Source organism: Macaca mulatta, chromosome 14, assembly GCF_049350105.2.
Source record: "Macaca mulatta isolate MMU2019108-1 chromosome 14, T2T-MMU8v2.0, whole genome shotgun sequence".
Lineage (NCBI taxonomy): Eukaryota > Metazoa > Chordata > Mammalia > Primates > Cercopithecidae > Macaca > Macaca mulatta.
Genome location: NC_133419.1, coordinates 4,055,212 through 4,071,303, shown reverse-complemented (window position 1 = coordinate 4,071,303; position 16,092 = coordinate 4,055,212). Strand labels below are relative to the sequence as shown.

The window sequence follows — 16,092 nt, the reverse complement described above, 5'->3', positions numbered from 1 at the left end:
GTCCCTCTGTCTGCACCCCTAGTTGAGGGCAATGTGTGCGGCCCTGGTCCTGGCCTGCTTCACCACTTAGAACAAGGGCTGTGTGGTTAGGCCAACTTCTTCCTCCAGCCCCCTCCCATTTCTGCCCATCATCTAAGCAACAGTGGCTGTGTCTGCCCTTTTGCTATGGACCAAGGCAGCTGCGGATTCCCACCCATGCTCCTTCAGCCCTGCGGCCCATGCCCCTCTGCATGCACCTTCAGGGACCCCATGTCCAGTAGAGGGACACCCAGACATCCCCACCTCGCCTGGGGTAGCCCTCAGGGTTTCCAGCCTCCTCGGCCCTGTCCCCAGGCCTGTCACCTACGTGTTGCAACCCCAAGATGCCCAGCAAACACTTGCCGAAAGGAGGGACTCATGAAGGGAGCCTGCAGCTGTCGGAGGGGTGGGTCCCAGCCCTGGCCCCGCGTGGCAAACTCCCCACATCTGTCTATCTGGCCCCAGAGTTCAGGGGAGGCCCGTGGCTGTCCCTCCTGACCGTTAAAGCTCTCCTCGTACCGTTTCCAACATGAACGCACACTGTCCCAGCACGCGTAGGACTTTAGGGGCATTTTTGGCTTGGTGTGGATCCTCTACTTATCTTATCATATTCTATAATTTCTCAGCTATCTCCATGCAGCTCTGAGAACTCTTGCCACGTTGAGAAAAATCTAACCTACAGCCTGTTTTTAAATGAATGTTGCATTTAACAGTGAATGAAGGTAGGATATAGTAATTAAATATTTACTAATCTGAACATTCTTGCTGCCTTTTCTTATTCAGAGGCTGTGAAATGTTATTTCTAGATCTGGATCCTGGAAAGCTCAAGAGCTCTCACACCAAAGTGGTCCTGGAGGAGACTGATGCTGTCTCATCAGCCTGAGCCTCAGTTTCCCCACCTGGGCATGGTGACTGCCTCGCCTGCCTGCCCCACGGGACATCTGAGCAGATGCGTCAGAAAATACTAGAGCAGCAGGAAGGCACCTCCCACACCTACAACACCCCCAGGGAGCTCTGTCCACCAACCAACTCCTGTTGAGTGAATGAATGGAGTGAAGAGTGAGCTAAAGGGCATTCAATGTCAGGAGACCTAGGGCAGGGTTGGGGCAGGTTACATTCCTGACTTTGTGGGCAAACGAAGAGTGTCCACCTTCTTGAGTGACAAGGACCCCAATCTGGACCCCTTTGGCCTCAGCTGGAGGGACCATGCAGCTGTTATCATTAGTTCGTTCGTTCGTTCGTTCATTCATTCATTCATTCATTCATTCAACGAATTGCTACATCCCAGATGCTGTTCTAGGCTCTGTTGATACAATGGTGACTGATGCACACGTGGGACCTGCTGGTGTCAGACGCTGAGTGAACCCATGTGGAGGGTGTGAGGAAGGGATACAAGTGCCAGGGAGGGGCTCTCAGAAAGATGGGTGGACCAGATGTCCTCCAGGGCCTCTTCCTAGGCAACGCCGCATTGGAGCTGCCCGATTCATAAATCGCTGCTTGCTCACATCAACTTTTTTTTTTTTTGAGACGGAGTCTCGCTCTGTTGCTCAGGCTGGAGTGCAGTGGTGCCATCTCCACTCACTGCAAGCTCCGCCTCCTGGGTTCAAGCCATTCTCCTGCCTCAGCCTCCCGTATAGCTGGGACTACAGGCGCCTGCCACCGCGCCCGGCTAATTTTTGTATTTTTTTAGTAGAGACGGGGTTTCACTGTGTTAGCCAGGATGGTCTTGATCGCCTGACCTCGTGATCCGCCCGTCTTGGCCTCCCAAAGTGCTGGGATTACAGGCGTGAGCCACCGCGCCCGGCCCATCAACTCTTTAAAATTTTATTGTGCCTTGGCTGACCTGATAAACAATGGCCATCCACAGATGAATGAGTAAATAGCTGTGGTCTACCCATACCATTGGATATGATTTGGTCATGAAAAGGGCCGCAGCTCTGACACACCCGGGCTTGGGGGACGCTCGGCTACTTCACGCCAAACACGAAAGATGGCATTACTTGAGTCCACACACGGTCACCCTTGAAAGATGGCGTTACGTGAGTCCACACACAGTCACCCTCGAAAGATCGCGTTACGTGAGTCCACACACGGTCACCCTCGGTGCACTCCGGAGCTCGGTCCCAGGACCCCGGCACAGACCCAAATCCATGAATATTCAAAAGTCCCACAGTTGGCCCTGAGGAACCCACTCATATGAAAAGCCGGCCTGCTTTCTACGTGGGGTGGGTTCTATATTCCATGAATACTGTATTTTTGACCCATGTTTGGTTGGAAAAAATCTGCGTGAAGTCAATCCACGCAGTTTGAGTGTCAACGGTATATGAAAAGCCTGGAATAGACTCATTTATAGAGGAGAAGTAGCTTGGTGGTTGCTAGGTAGGGGCAGGTGGGGGCAATGGGGCACAGGTGCTTACCGGGTCCAGGGTTTCATTCTGGGGTGAGGACAATGGCTGGGAACTGGATAAAAGTGGTGGTGGAATAACACCGTGAACCTTGAAATGTCACTGATTATACACGTTGAGTGAATGAATGGAGCGAAGAGTGAGCTAATGGGCGTTCAGTGTCCACCATCTAAGCAACAGTGGCTGCATCTGCCCTTTTGCTATGGCCCAAGGCAGCTGCAGATTCCCGCCTATGCTCCTTCAGCCCTGCAGCCCGTGCCCCTCTGTATGCACCTTCAGGGACCCCCTGTTCATGGTTCATTTTACCTCAGTAAAATTTCAAACAAAAGTGACCTTGAACAAACAATGAGAGAAAGGCTTCAGGGCCAGGAGTCGGGTCTCTCTGAGCCCATTTCCTGGCGGGCTCCACATGTGGGTGGGCCTCATTCTTCCTCACTCCCCAAGGTGGTTTCGGTGGGCCCCCCCACCTCTCAGCCCTCACCTGCCAATGGGCCCAAGGCTTGCTCTCTGCCAAGGTATAGGAAAAACCCAGGCTGACCCTTCACATCGGCCACCGGATGGAGTGGGGGTGGCCCTCCAGGCAGCTTTGGCCAGGAGGGCAGTTTGAGGGGTGCAGCCCGGCCGGCCACCCCGGCCCCCTCTCAGGAAGCTCCGGTGCCAGCAGCACCCTCCACGCGCCCCCTCGCAGCCAGCCGAGGCCGCTGCGTTTGTTAAAAATATGCAGTACCATCTGCAGCAACTTGGAATTTAATAAATTTATTTATAAAGCGACTGAGGCTTCTTTTAAAGTTGAGCTTTTATCTCTGAGATAAGGCTTCTGAGGCCTACGAGGCTCACCCGGCTTGGCTCGCTCTCTCTGAAAAGTGCACACGGGCCCAGACAACCCTCCGCGAAGGCGGCGGAGAACTGTGGCCTGGAGCCCAGCCTACGGCCCCTGTCACGGGAGAGGTGAAGGAAAGTTGGGAACCACAGGGCTTCCGCGGCTCAGGTTCCCCTGGACCGTATTGAATGGCATCTGCCCCAAATTCGTGTCTACCCAGAAGGGGCTTGCCAGCCCTTCCCCAGCTGCTGGGAGGCCCCACCGCCCCGGGTAGCGGGGGAAGAGTGAGGCTCACCCAGACGTGGACTCCACCAGGAAATGACTCAGAGAGACCCAGCTCCCAGCCACGAAGCCCTTCTCTCAAACCGCAGATTGTGGCCTGATTTGGACACGGGATCTTTGCAGATTTAGTTAAGGTAAGGTCATGCTGGATTAGGGCAGGACTTTATTCCAGCGACTGGTGTCCTTGTAAGAGAAAACAGAGCCGGGTTTGAGTTGCAAACACAGGAGAACGTCATGAGGATGAAGCAGAGATTGCGGCGACCATCTTCGCACCTCGCCAGGATACGGGAAAGGCAGGAAGGTCCCTCCCCAAGAGCCTCCAGAGGGAGCCCACCCCGCTGACACCTTGGTTTCAGAATTCCGGCCTCTAGAGCTGCAGGAGGATCGAGCTCTGCTGTGCTGAGCTGTCCTGTGTGTGGTGATTTGTTTGGCAGCCCAGGCAAGCCCCCTTCACTGCCTGCTCTTTGGGGCACCTGGGCCGGGGCTGGGCCAGACCCTGGACGCTTCCCAGTGCCACGGTACCTCCTGCTGACTTCACTTCCCACAGGCAGACCTGGCGCCTGGGAACCAAGAGGGGAGGCGCATGGGCGCCAGTTCCAGAAGGAGCCACAGGCACCAAGCAGAGAAGCTGTCCAGGGTATTTCCAAGGGACAGGCCAGGATGGGCGGGACAAAGGAGAAGAGCTCCGAGGACCCCCTACCCGGGTTCTAGGGTTCTGGGGTTGGAAGGGGCATTAGGATCCGGTCTTGGACCCACCACCCTAGGCCTTGCTATGCCAAGAGGACTGTAGGACTTTCCTGAAGTAGAAACCGCTGAGGGCAGAATCCCGACACAAGGGGCAGAGGGCCCAGCAGGGCAACCACCAGGACAGCGGGGCCGGCGCAGGGCAGGGGCTGGCGGCTGCCCCTCCACTTGGGCCTTCCTTCCCGCCTTCCTTCCCTGGGCTGCTGCAGGGCTCACCTTCTAACCACAGCAGTCCACTCTCTCTGGAGTCACGGGCACTTTGGTGGGTGCACTCAGAGGCTGCCTGGAGCTGTGCTCTCCCCCACTGTGAGGAATCACGGAGGCTTCTCAGAGGAGGAGAGAACAGAGGACAGTGCGTCGGGCTGTGGCACAGCATGGGCACAGGCTCGGGGCCTTTCCCATGACTGAGGTCTTCTATGGTCTATATCTATTTTGCAAGTGTAGACATCCTCAGACCTTATCAACGAAGCTGAATACTTGTGCACCGGTGCTTGGGGGTGACTGTTCCCTCCAGACTCAGGGGCGTGACAGTGCAGGGGAGCAGGTTTTGCACAAAATGGGCACAAGGTCACTGAGCCCACGATTACTCCTGGCACTCATGCCAGGCTCAGCGCCCGCCACCAGGGGAAACTCCTCCCTGTCCCTCATTCTCTCTCCACCCACTGCCCCTCTGCCTCCTTTAAGCTACTCCCTTCCACTACCCAGGCACCCAGTCATAGCCATGGAGATCCCAAGGAGCAGCAAGTACTTAGTAGACACAAGAAACATGGAGGAGCCCTGAGAAGGGGTTGCCTCTTTACCACACCATGGATTCAGGGCTCACTGGGAAAGCTCCCTGAGAGGCGGCCAGTGGAGCTGGCGGTCGTAAGGTAAGAGAATAGGGTAAAGAGGGGAAGAGATTTTTCTTCACCTGGCAAAGTCCTCATGGGACTTCTGAGCAGGCATATCAGAAAATACCAGAGTGATGGGCCGGGCGCGGTGGCTCATGCCTGTAATCCCAGCACTTTGGGAGGCAGAGGTGGGCAGATCACCTGAGGTCAGGAGTTTGAGACCAGCCTGGCGAACATGGCGATACCTCATCTCTACTAAAAATACAAAAATTAGCCAGGCATGGTGGTGGGCACCTATAAACCCAGCTACTTGGGAGGCTGAGGCAGGAAAATCACTTGAACCCAGGAAGCGGAGGTTGCCGTGAGCCAAGGTCATACCACTGCACTCGACCCTGGGCGACAAAGCAAGACTCCATCTCAAAACAAACAAAAAACCAAACAACACCAGAGCGGCAGGATCCAGACCCCTTCAGACCCCACCTGAAATGCAGCCCCCAAGAGAGGCCTTGCGGGCACCCCTGCACCAACCAAGTCTGACAGCAGCTCCCGGAAGCTGTGCTTTGTGCCTTCACAGCACACAGGGCGACGCTGTCCACTAACTGCCCCTCTGGACACTCAGGGGTGGGGTGGGCTGCGGAACTCTGGCCGTGTGCTGGAGTCCAGAGCCAGCAAGGGAATGTGCCGTGGACAGGGTCCCATACAGGGGCAGACTGAGCCTGTTTCCAGCTACAGACGACAGGGTGGGACGAATGACTGAACATTCTATATGTGTTTGTTGAATGACCTCGGGGCGCACGCAAGCTGGGCTGGAGAGAAGGGTATCGGAAGGTGGAGAAGAATAGAGGAAGAGGCTGGAAATGGAGGCTTGGCGGGGAGCCCTTGACTATCTGGGAAGGAGCCGAAAATGGATCTGAAGTTAGCACAAATGGCACAAGAAAAATAAAAACTCGAAGAGTTCTGTAACCTTGAAAGAGATTGAACCAGAAGTTGCAAATCTTTTCAAAAAGAAAACATGAGGCCCAGATGGCTTTCTGAGCAGGGTCAAGTCATCGCAGAAGGAACATGTAATTCTAACCCCAACAATGTCTTCTGGAGAAAAAGTGAGAATGCTCCCCAGCTTCTTGGGAGACTGGCAAGAGCTTGACTCCGGTTGGAAAAGAATGGCATTGGAAAGGAAAATTACAGGCAAATCTCACTCATGACCTTGGATGCAAAAATCCTACACATAATATTAGCAAATGGAATTAGGCAACATATTAAAAAGATGACTGTATCATGACAAATTGGGTTTATCTTAGGAAGCTAAGACTGATCTAATAGAAACATCAATTAATACAATTCATTAGCAAAGGAGAAAAGCTGTGTAATTTTTGCAAGTGATACAAAAAAGGACTTGAGGAAATTAATTACCCATTTGCAATTAAATAATCTCTCGCACACTAGGAAAAGAATAAAATACTTTAACCTGATAAGCTGCATGTCAAAAACAAAAAACAAAACAAAACAAAACAAAAACTGGACTCAACAGGAATTTTGAAAGCTTTTTTTTTTTTTTTACAGATCAAGAACAAAGCAGATATTTCCATTATTCCCACTTCTATTCAGCATTTTATTGCAGGTCCTAGCCAGCAGAGAAAAAAAGAGAAAGGAAGAAAAAATATAATCAGTCGATAAAAGATGAGAATTAATAAGAGAATTCAGCAAAGTGGCCGGATAAAATAAAAATCAATATACCAAAGCCAGCCCTGTTTCTGTATTTCAGCAAGAATCAGCAAATGCAATTCTGAAAAATATATCATGAACTGACAACAGTGAAACTACCTAGGAATAAATCTAAACAAGGTTGCAGAAGCTCTTTGTAGAGACGCTTAAAAAACAAGTTTGAAAGAAAAATGTAGGCCGGGCGCAGTGGCTCACGTCTGTAATCCCAGTACTTTGGGAGGCCGAGGCGGGTGGATCATGAGGTCAGGAGTTCAAGACCAGCCTGGCAAACATAGTGAAACCCATCTCTACTATAAAAATACAAAAAAGTTATCTAGGTGTGGTGGCGGGCGCCTGTAATCCCAGCTACTCAGGATGCTGAGGCAGGAGAATTGCTCGAACCTGGGAGGCAGAGGTTGCAGTGAGCTGAGAGTGTGCCATTGCACTCCAGCCCGGTGACAGTGTGATATTCTGTCTAAAAAAAAGTAAGTAAGTAAGTAAGTAAGTAAGTGTATTGTGTTCTTGAAGAGAAAGACAACATTGTGAAGGTGTTAATTTTTCCCAAATTGGTCTATGCTGGGTCAATGCAATTCCAACCAAAATCCCAATAGGGTTTGTTGTTGCTGTTTTGTTTTGGTGTAACTTGAAAGCTGGTTTAAAAATGCATATGGAACCCGGGCGTGGTGGCTCACGCCTGTAATCCCAGCACTTTGGAAGGCCGAGGCGGGCGGATCACCTGAGGTTAGGAGTTCAAGACCAGCCTGACCAACATGCAGAAACCCCGTCTCTACTAAAAATACAAAATTAGCTGGGTGTGGTGGCACATGCCTGTAATCCCAGCTGTTCGGGCGGCTGAGTCAGGAGAATTGCTTGAACCCAGCAGGCGGAGGTTGCGGTGAGCTGGAGATCGTGCCACTGCACTCCAGCCTAGGCAACAAGAGTGAAACTCCATCTCAAAAAAAAAAAAAAAAAAAAAAAGCATATAGAGCATGCATGGTGGCTCACACCTGTAATCCCAGCCTTTTTGGAGGCTAAGATGGATGGATCATTTGAGGTCAGGAGGTCGAGACCAGCCTGACCAACATGGCAAAACTCCGTCTCTACCAAAAATACAAAAATTAGCTGGGTGTGGTGGTGCAAACCTGTAATCCCAGCTACTCAGGAGGCTGAGGGATGAGAATCGCTTGAACCCGGGAGGCGGAGGTATCAGTGAGCCGTGATTGCGCCACTGTACTCCAGCCTGGGTGACAGAGCAGGACTCTGTCTCAAAAAAATAAAAAAGAAAATGCATATGGAAATGCAAAAGCCAATGATTGCTGAAATAATCCTAAAGAGACAAAAAGTTGTAGGTGAAAGGCAGAAATATTCAGAGGTAATGAAGGTGGTACGCAGATAGACAAACGGACCAATGGACAGCCATGCCACAGACCTGCATCCACATGGAATTTTGGTTTATGATGCCTCCAGCAGAGAAGATCTTGGAGAAAAGGGTTTTATTTCACCAATGATGCTGGAAGGATGGGGTGTCCTCAGGGGAATAAGTGAAATTGGATCCATGCCTCGCATAACACAAACACATGCAATCTGAATTCTTGGATTAAGGATTTACATATGAAAGGTAAACATTAAACTCCTAGAAAACAAGATTGGGAAACAGCTTTACGAACTCTTGGGAGAAGATAATTTCTTAAATAAGACACAAAAATCACAAACTCTGAAGGAAAGTTGGATAAATTCATCTATATTAAATTAGAAATGACTTGTCATAAAAGAATGAAAAGACAAGCTAAAGATCAGTAAAGAGAACATACATATATATTATATATATGTATATATATTTGAGATGAAGTCTTGCTCTGATGCCCAGGCTGAGTGCAGTGGTGAAATCTCAGCTCACTGCAATCTCTGCCTTCCAGGTTCAAGTGATTTCCATGCCTCAGCCTCCTGAGTAGCTGGGACTACAGGTGCATGCCACCATGCCCAGCTAATTCTTTTTTATTTTTATTTTTTGAGCCAGAGTCTTGCTCTGTCACCAGGCTGGAGTGTAGTGGCGCGATCTCGGCTCACTACAACCTCTGCCTCCTGGGTTCAAGTGATTCTCCTGCCTCAGTCTTCCGAGTAGCTGCGACTACAGGCGTCTGCCACCATGCCCAACTAATTTTTGTATTTTTAGTAGAGACAGGGCTTCACCGTGTTGGCCAGAATGGTCTTATCTCTTGACCTTGTCATCCACCTGCCTCAGCCTCCCAAAGTGCTGGGATTAGAGGTGTGCACAACCGCACCTGGCCCATCTTTGTATTTTTAGTAGAGATGGGGTTTCACCATGTTGGCCAGGTTTGTCTCGAACTCCTGACCTCAGGTGATCTACCTGCCTCGGCCTCCCAAAGTGCTGGGATTACAGGCGTGAGCCACCGCGCCCGGCCAGTAAAGAGAATATGTAAAGAACACAAATCAATCTGAAAAGGATGAACAACCCAGTAGAAAACTGGGCAGAAGACGAGAATAAGAATTTCCCAGCAAAGGCACTGCAAACAGTCCAGAAACATACAAAAAGATGCTCACGTCCATTAGTAATCAGGACATGCACATTCGAATGGCAATGAAAAACTATTAGGTACCCCCCAGATTGACAAAAACTGCCAGGTCTGAACCAGAACAGGGGCAGCTGCAGCGTGGAGCCAGGAGACCTGCCACCCAGGTGGCTGGAACGCAGCTGATACAGTTTGGATATTCGACCCTGCCCAAATCTCATGTCGAAATCTAATTCCCAATGTTGGACGTGGGGCCTGGCGGGAGGTGTTTGGATCTCGGGGCAGGTCCCTCGTGGCTTGGTGCTGTCCTTGCAATAGTGAGCGAGTTCTCTGGAGCTCTGGTTAAGTGCGTGGCAGCTCCCCTTGTTTGCCTTTGCTCTTGCTGTGTGAACTGCCTACTCCTATTCCACCTTCCATCATGAGTAAAAGCTCCCTGAGCCTCCCCAGAAGCAGATGCACGCACTATGCTTCTTGCACAGCCTGTCGAACCGTGAAACAATTACACCTTTTTCTTATAAATTACCCAGTCTCAGGTATTTCTTTATTGCAACACAAGAAGGGCCTAATGCAACTCCCTGCAGAGAGGTCTCAGCCCCCACCTGGTAGAGCTGAATACTTGCCTCCTAGTGATCTAGCAGCTGCTGTCCTAACACCTGCACTCGGACATCAGGAGAATGTGCAGGAGTGCTCAGAGCTCCTCCGCTTACAGCCCCCGAAACCAGGAGGCATCACACATCCCTCAGTGAGAGGACAGACGCAACAGCGATGGAACAGGCCACAACACCAGACCCCAAATTCCCACCTCCACGAGGCTCTGAAAACAAAAAGTATTTCTTCCTTTTCTTTTTGGTAATTGCACTGGTGGCAACACCTGTATTTACTTTCTGCATTTATCCCACTGAATAGTTGGACATTTTGAGGCAGAAAAATCAGCATGCTTGATTACATGACATGATTGGACTGGAATTATATATAAAATACATAAAATGTTACATCCTCTGAAATTTATTTTATAGTGTAAATTGTAAAACATGACTTTTTTTTTTTTTTTGAGAAGGAGTCTCGTTCTGTCACCTGGGCTGGAGTGCAGCGGCACAATGGCTTACTGGAAGCTCTGCCTCCCGGGTTCACGCCATTCTCCCACCTCAGCCTCCCAAGTAGCTGGGACTATAGGTGCCCGCCACCACGCCCGGCTAATTTTTTTGTATTTTTAGTAGAGACTGGGTTTCACCATGTTAGCCAGGATGGTCTCGATCTCCTGAGCTCATGATCTGCCCGCCTCGGCCTCCCAAAGTGCTGGGATTACAGGTGTGAGCCACCACGCCCGGCTATAACATTACGTTTTACAGTATTAAATAAATACATGCATGTCGTACGTTTATTCTGAAATGCATGTAGCCCCACAGGCTTTGGGTAGCAACTAAGAAGCTGTCTATCATATGATAGAGTCCTATACAGGTGGGAAAATGAATAAACAAGACACACACACCCGGGAGGGAGAACCCCAGAGCGTGCTGCTGGGCCACGGCAGAGCTCGGCAAAGAATGCAGGTGGCAAATGTCCATTTACAGAAAGCCAGAAAACAGGTAAACATTAGCTTTGTTTAGTGATATCAACACAGGTGGTAAAACCCCAAGGAAAATCCTAAGGAAGCAGTGCCGGGGGACCCCTCACAGCCCTACTGTCTCTGCACGCTGTCCCTTGGCTCAGGCCAGTACCTCCGTGATGCTTCCATGACATGGGGAGAAACCGCCAACCATGGACCATGTATACCACATGGGTCCAGGCCTGGACGGCAGTTGAGCCTGAGGCTCAGGCCCCGTGAGCAGTTCTGGGCAGGAAGCTTGGCTGCTGTCCTGAGACCAACACCAAGCCACAGCCATCACCGCTCCTCCAGGCTTCCCCTCCTCCTCTGGGGCAGCAGCCCATCTTCCCAGCTGCCCGAAGGAGAAAGGCATATCCTGGGTGTCCCTCCACATCCTGCCCCTGACTCTGTCCAGCAGCTGGTCCACAGCTGCAATAAACCCTGAGTCCAGCAGAGCCTTTGCTCAGTAGGCACATAAATCATTCTTGAGCAGATGGGCCACTAATAATGTCACCGACACCAAGGAACAGAGGGTTGACTGATTTGCTTCAGGCCACACAGCTAGTGAGATACCAAGCCGGGACCTCGGACAAGGTGCCTCCTCCGTGCTAGGCAGCCCTCTCCCGGGCCAGTCCTGCTCCCCACTCCCAAGAGCCTTGATGCTTTCACGAAAACTCAAGAGGCTCCAGGAGAATCCCACAGTCCCCCTTCTCAGCCTAACTGGCAGGCGAGGAAATATCCGTGGAGCCCTCCACTCATCGGGATCCATCCCCTGCCCAGGGGACAGGCAGAGACCTGCCCGATGCCCTGGTGGTGGCCACAGGAAGGCTGAGCAGATGGATGGTGCTTGGCACCCAGAAGAGGGGTCAGGAGAGCAGAACGACCCGGTAAAATTATTGATGCAAATATTTAACCACGGGCACTGCGGCAACGCGAAAATAACATCGAGGAGCCCGTGAAACGTTAGCTGTCCGCCGCCCCAAGTGCCTGTGTGCAGAGCCAGCAGCAAGCCGGAGGGGGCGGGAGGGTTTGGGGAGGAGAAGGTGCCTCGGAGGGAGCAGCCGGGAGGGAGGGACAGCCCCTCCGTCTCTGCGCAGGCCCCGCTGCTCAGGGAAAGACTCCCTTCTCCTTCCTCTAATAAACACCCATGAATGGTTCTCTCACCTGTGGTGGGGCGTTTCCATGGTGAGCAAAACGGAGAGACACAGGTAAGCAGAGCAAGAGTGTGAAGCTGGATGCCCGTGGGGGGCTACCCTGCGCCCCCTGCTCCTCCCAGCATCTCTGGCAGGTCTGCACAGGGCAGATGGGAACTGTGGGGCACACAGCTACCTGGGGGACCCTCCGGACCCCTCTGCCCTCTGAACGGTTGGGACAGCGAGTCCAGGAGGGCCAGGGGGATGGCCTGGGAGAGGTGGTGCTGGTGTTCTGGGCTGGAGCGGGCACTAGGATCACGCTGGTTACAGATACAGACACTCAGCTTGAGGAGGGCAGGTGCCTGGCCCGAGACCCCCCCGGGGAATGGTCACTGCGTAGAAACGACGAGCGTCGCACTGAAGGCAGTGGCAGCAAAGCTTCCCCAATGTCATAGATGATGCGTTGATATACTACACGTGTATACATACAACATGCATTCTACATATAGCATAGCGGCATCCCGCAAGCATACGACGCAGTGCTTTTCATAAATGAAACCACTGGGGTCTCACAATGTCCCCTGAAGGGGGTTAGTCATACGATCCTCACCCCATTTCACAGATGACAAACTGAGGCACAGAAGGGCTGAGGGTGGCGATGGGATGGAAGCCCCGGGGGCCTGGCTCTGGCCCCCTCCCGATCCGTCTGCACTGGCCGCACAGGGTGCTGGACACAGGGCAGTGGGGTGTGGGCAGCATGTGAGTCACAGGGCAGGCTCGGCGGTTTCGGGGCCCATCAGGATTCACCAGCAGCAGCATCAGGCTCTACAGCTGATGCCAGATGGGCTTTGGGCAGGCAGCCTGGGGCACGGCCAGGGGCCTGCAGCAGCCCTTCAAGGATGGGAGGCTCTGAGAATCCTCCGTGAAAGGTTGCGAAGCCCTGTTCAGTGAAATCCTGCTCCAGGCAGGGCTTGAGCCTGGGATGGCACTTTTTAACAGGGCCACGTGTCTTTGCACGTAAAAAAAGCCCCCTGCCATGCCAAATCTTAAAGTAAACATGCCTCTTTTGGAAGAGGCTCTCCCTGCTAGGCCTGGCCACTCCATTGTTGTGAGCCCCGGGGGTGGGAACGCCCAGAGTGAGAAGTGAAGCCTCCCACAGCCAGCCGGAGACAGCCTGGCTGGCCACGCCCAGAAGGCAGCAAGCGGGTGAGCCCATGACAGAGGCACCCTCAGCAGCTGGGAAAAGACCCTTGGCAGAAAGCCCCCTGTGACCTCCCATGTTCAGGCTGGACACTCCACACGTGCATTTTCCTAATGCAGCTGGTCTCTCTCTCTCCAGAGATTAGCACGTTGCGACCACAGAGCCTTGTGAGCTCCTGCAGATTTCTTAATGGCCGGCTGCCTCCGGTAGCCTTATTTTTAGCAATTTCCACTCTAATGACCGCTCAGTGAAGCTCAGATGTATCATGCGCACTGGGAGCATGTCCATATCGAACTCTCTCCAAGGAGGCGGAGGGGGGCAAGGAACACAGAGCTCCACTCCACGTTTCCCTGGACTCACTGCGCAAATTGAGTTACAGATGCAGATTTCCGACCCATTTCTTGATGTTTTCCTCCTGGAGCCAGAGCAAAGAAAACCCGAGGAAATTTGACGGCAACAGGCCCCAGGACGGCAGGCGAGCCGGCAGCAAGACCACTTTCCTATCTAGAGCTGGATTTAGACGTCTGAAGCCAGCGAGGAAGGAGGAAGCACGAATTTAAATGACCCTTCTAGAACAACCTATTATTCCCTCCCTCCTTGGGGTACAAAGACGGCATGAAGTACCCTCAGTTAAGAACCCTGAAGAAAAATAACCATCCGAGGGTCGCACTCTCCAGACAGACGACAGCAGATTGGGGCTCCACTGCCAGGAAGTGTCCTTGGCAGGGGGCAGCTGGAAGGTCGTCCTGAGCCACCCCAATACCAGCAAAGACCCCCCTCAAAATCATGCCACCCCGTGTCTGGAAATCAGCTCTTCTGGCTCCACCGCCCATCTTTTCCCCACCTTTTCCACTGAAGAGATTCCTACGCACTCTTTCAAGATCCTAGCACGAACAGGCTTGGTGGCTCCTGCCTTTGATCCCAACGCTTTGGGAGGCTGAGGTGGGAGGATCGCTTGAGGCCAGGCACTTGAGACCAGCCTGGGCAATCTAGCAAGATCACATCTCTACAAGAAATAAAAAATTTAGCAGGGTGTGGTGGCACATGCCATCATATGACCCTGGGGGTGGGGTGGGGGTGTCACATGGTTGTGCCACTGAATTCCAGCATGAACCATAGAGTGAGACCTTGACTCAAAAAAAAAAAAAAAAAAAAAAAAAAAAGAAAGACCCGATCCTCAGCCTTATGTGCAGATCAGAGTTTGAATCAGCGGTCCTTTGTGGGCCAAGTCCTGCAGTACAATGACCCCTCAGACTCTCCTCCTGGGTGCCCGTGTCTTTACGGGCCTGTGGCCATCCTCACCACTTCTATAACTTCTAGGTCCTGGCCTAGGATTAGGAGCTGCCCAGGTGCAAGATGGAACGGACCGTGTGCTCTCTGAGCCTCAGGGGCTTCCCGGTTCCTGGTACTGGGTCAAACCACAGCAGGAAGATACGGAAGGGAGGTGGTGCTAGGCGATGTCTCGAGCAACCTTGTTCTTCGGCTGTTTCCATCCTTCAATGCAAAGCCCTGAAATCTCTGCACAGCCCTGGAGAAGGATGAGGCTCGGGACCTGAGTTCCCAGTCATGTCGTCTGTGCCTGCAGCTCCTTGACAGGTGCCTGGAGGGGCAGGCCAGCAAGGGTGCCCACTCCTCTCGGTCCCTCCACATAGCCGGGGTCAGTGGAGGTCCCAAATTCACACTAGGATCTGAGGCCTCAGCCCTCCTCTGTGGCCCCTCAGAGGGGGGCGACTTTCCTGGAAAAATCCGCCTTCCTCCCCGGGCACCGACAGGAATATGTGCCTTTTCAGGTCTGGGAAGAATGTGGCTCTGGGGTCTGGGTATTGCAGATTGCCCCGGTCACATACCCTGGGTCCTAGGAGAATTTTAGCAGATGAACTGGTTTTCAGGCTAAACTCTGGGCGTGGCCTCCGTGGAAGGTCAGAGGTGACCTGCTGGCAGATTCTAAGGACCTGGTCACTTTCCGGGTCCTCTCTCCCCATGTGCCTGCCTCATGCCCAGCTCCCCAACCAAGTACATGCTTGGCCAGGTCTTCCCGGAAGTCAGAGGTGACCAAGTGGGTCCTGGTCACCATCACACCCCACCCTATGCCCTCAGGCGCCCATTCTGTGCCCAGCACCTCCACGCACACACTGGTTCTAGGGTCTGTTCGCCATCATTTACTCCCTGGGCCCACGGGTCCAGTGACTTCTTGGAAAATGCCTGTGGCCACCAGGAAACAGAGCAGATGAGCTTGGAAGAAGGACTGGCCTCCCTGTGTACCCCTGGCTTGTCCAAGGAGAACAAGGGCAACTCCTGACTCCCCGCAGCACGGGGCCCCCAGGGCACGCCACCAATCTGTGAGCAGGCAGTGGCCAGCTCTGCTCTGTTTTGAAGCTGCAGCACCGCCTAACGTCAGCCTAGCTGGTCCGTTCTGAGAGTTGGAGTTAAGCGGGAGAGGCCCCAGCCCGTCGGCTGGCCAGAAACAGACCACTGAGTGTTCTCTCTCTTGGACAGCACTTAGCCCCCCTTTCAGAAAGAAGAATCTATTTCCAGCTTCATCCTTGTGTTCCTGTGGGGCACAGTGAGCAGCTGCTCATTTCCACACTTGACTCTGATCAGAGAGGCCGAGTGGCTGGCCCAGAGTCACACAGAAAAGGCAGTGCCAGGGCTCCTGTCCACTGCCCGCCATGTCCGATTCCTGCTGCCTTTGCCAGATAAAGGTAAATGTGCCAGCTGCTCTTGTGGGAAATCGGAATCTCACCCTAATTTGCAAGAGATTTTTCTTTTTCTTTGTTTTCTTTCAGAAACAGGGTTTTGCCATGTAGCCCAGGCTTGTCTTGAACTCCTGAGCTTCAGCGAT

General features: G+C 52.6%; 1 protein-coding gene and 1 long non-coding RNA gene across 22 annotated transcripts in view; one reads left to right on the top strand and one right to left on the bottom strand.

Annotated features, from left to right (window-relative positions):
• SHANK2 (SH3 and multiple ankyrin repeat domains 2) overlaps positions 1-16,092 on the bottom strand; it is a 671,410-nt gene that overhangs the window by 127,576 nt on the left and 527,742 nt on the right. The window lies entirely within an intron of this gene.
• Positions 6,641-14,418, top strand: LOC144334055 (uncharacterized). Its single transcript, XR_013403422.1, has 2 exons — positions 6,641-7,007; positions 10,681-14,418. It is a non-coding gene; the product is annotated as an uncharacterized LOC144334055 (long non-coding RNA).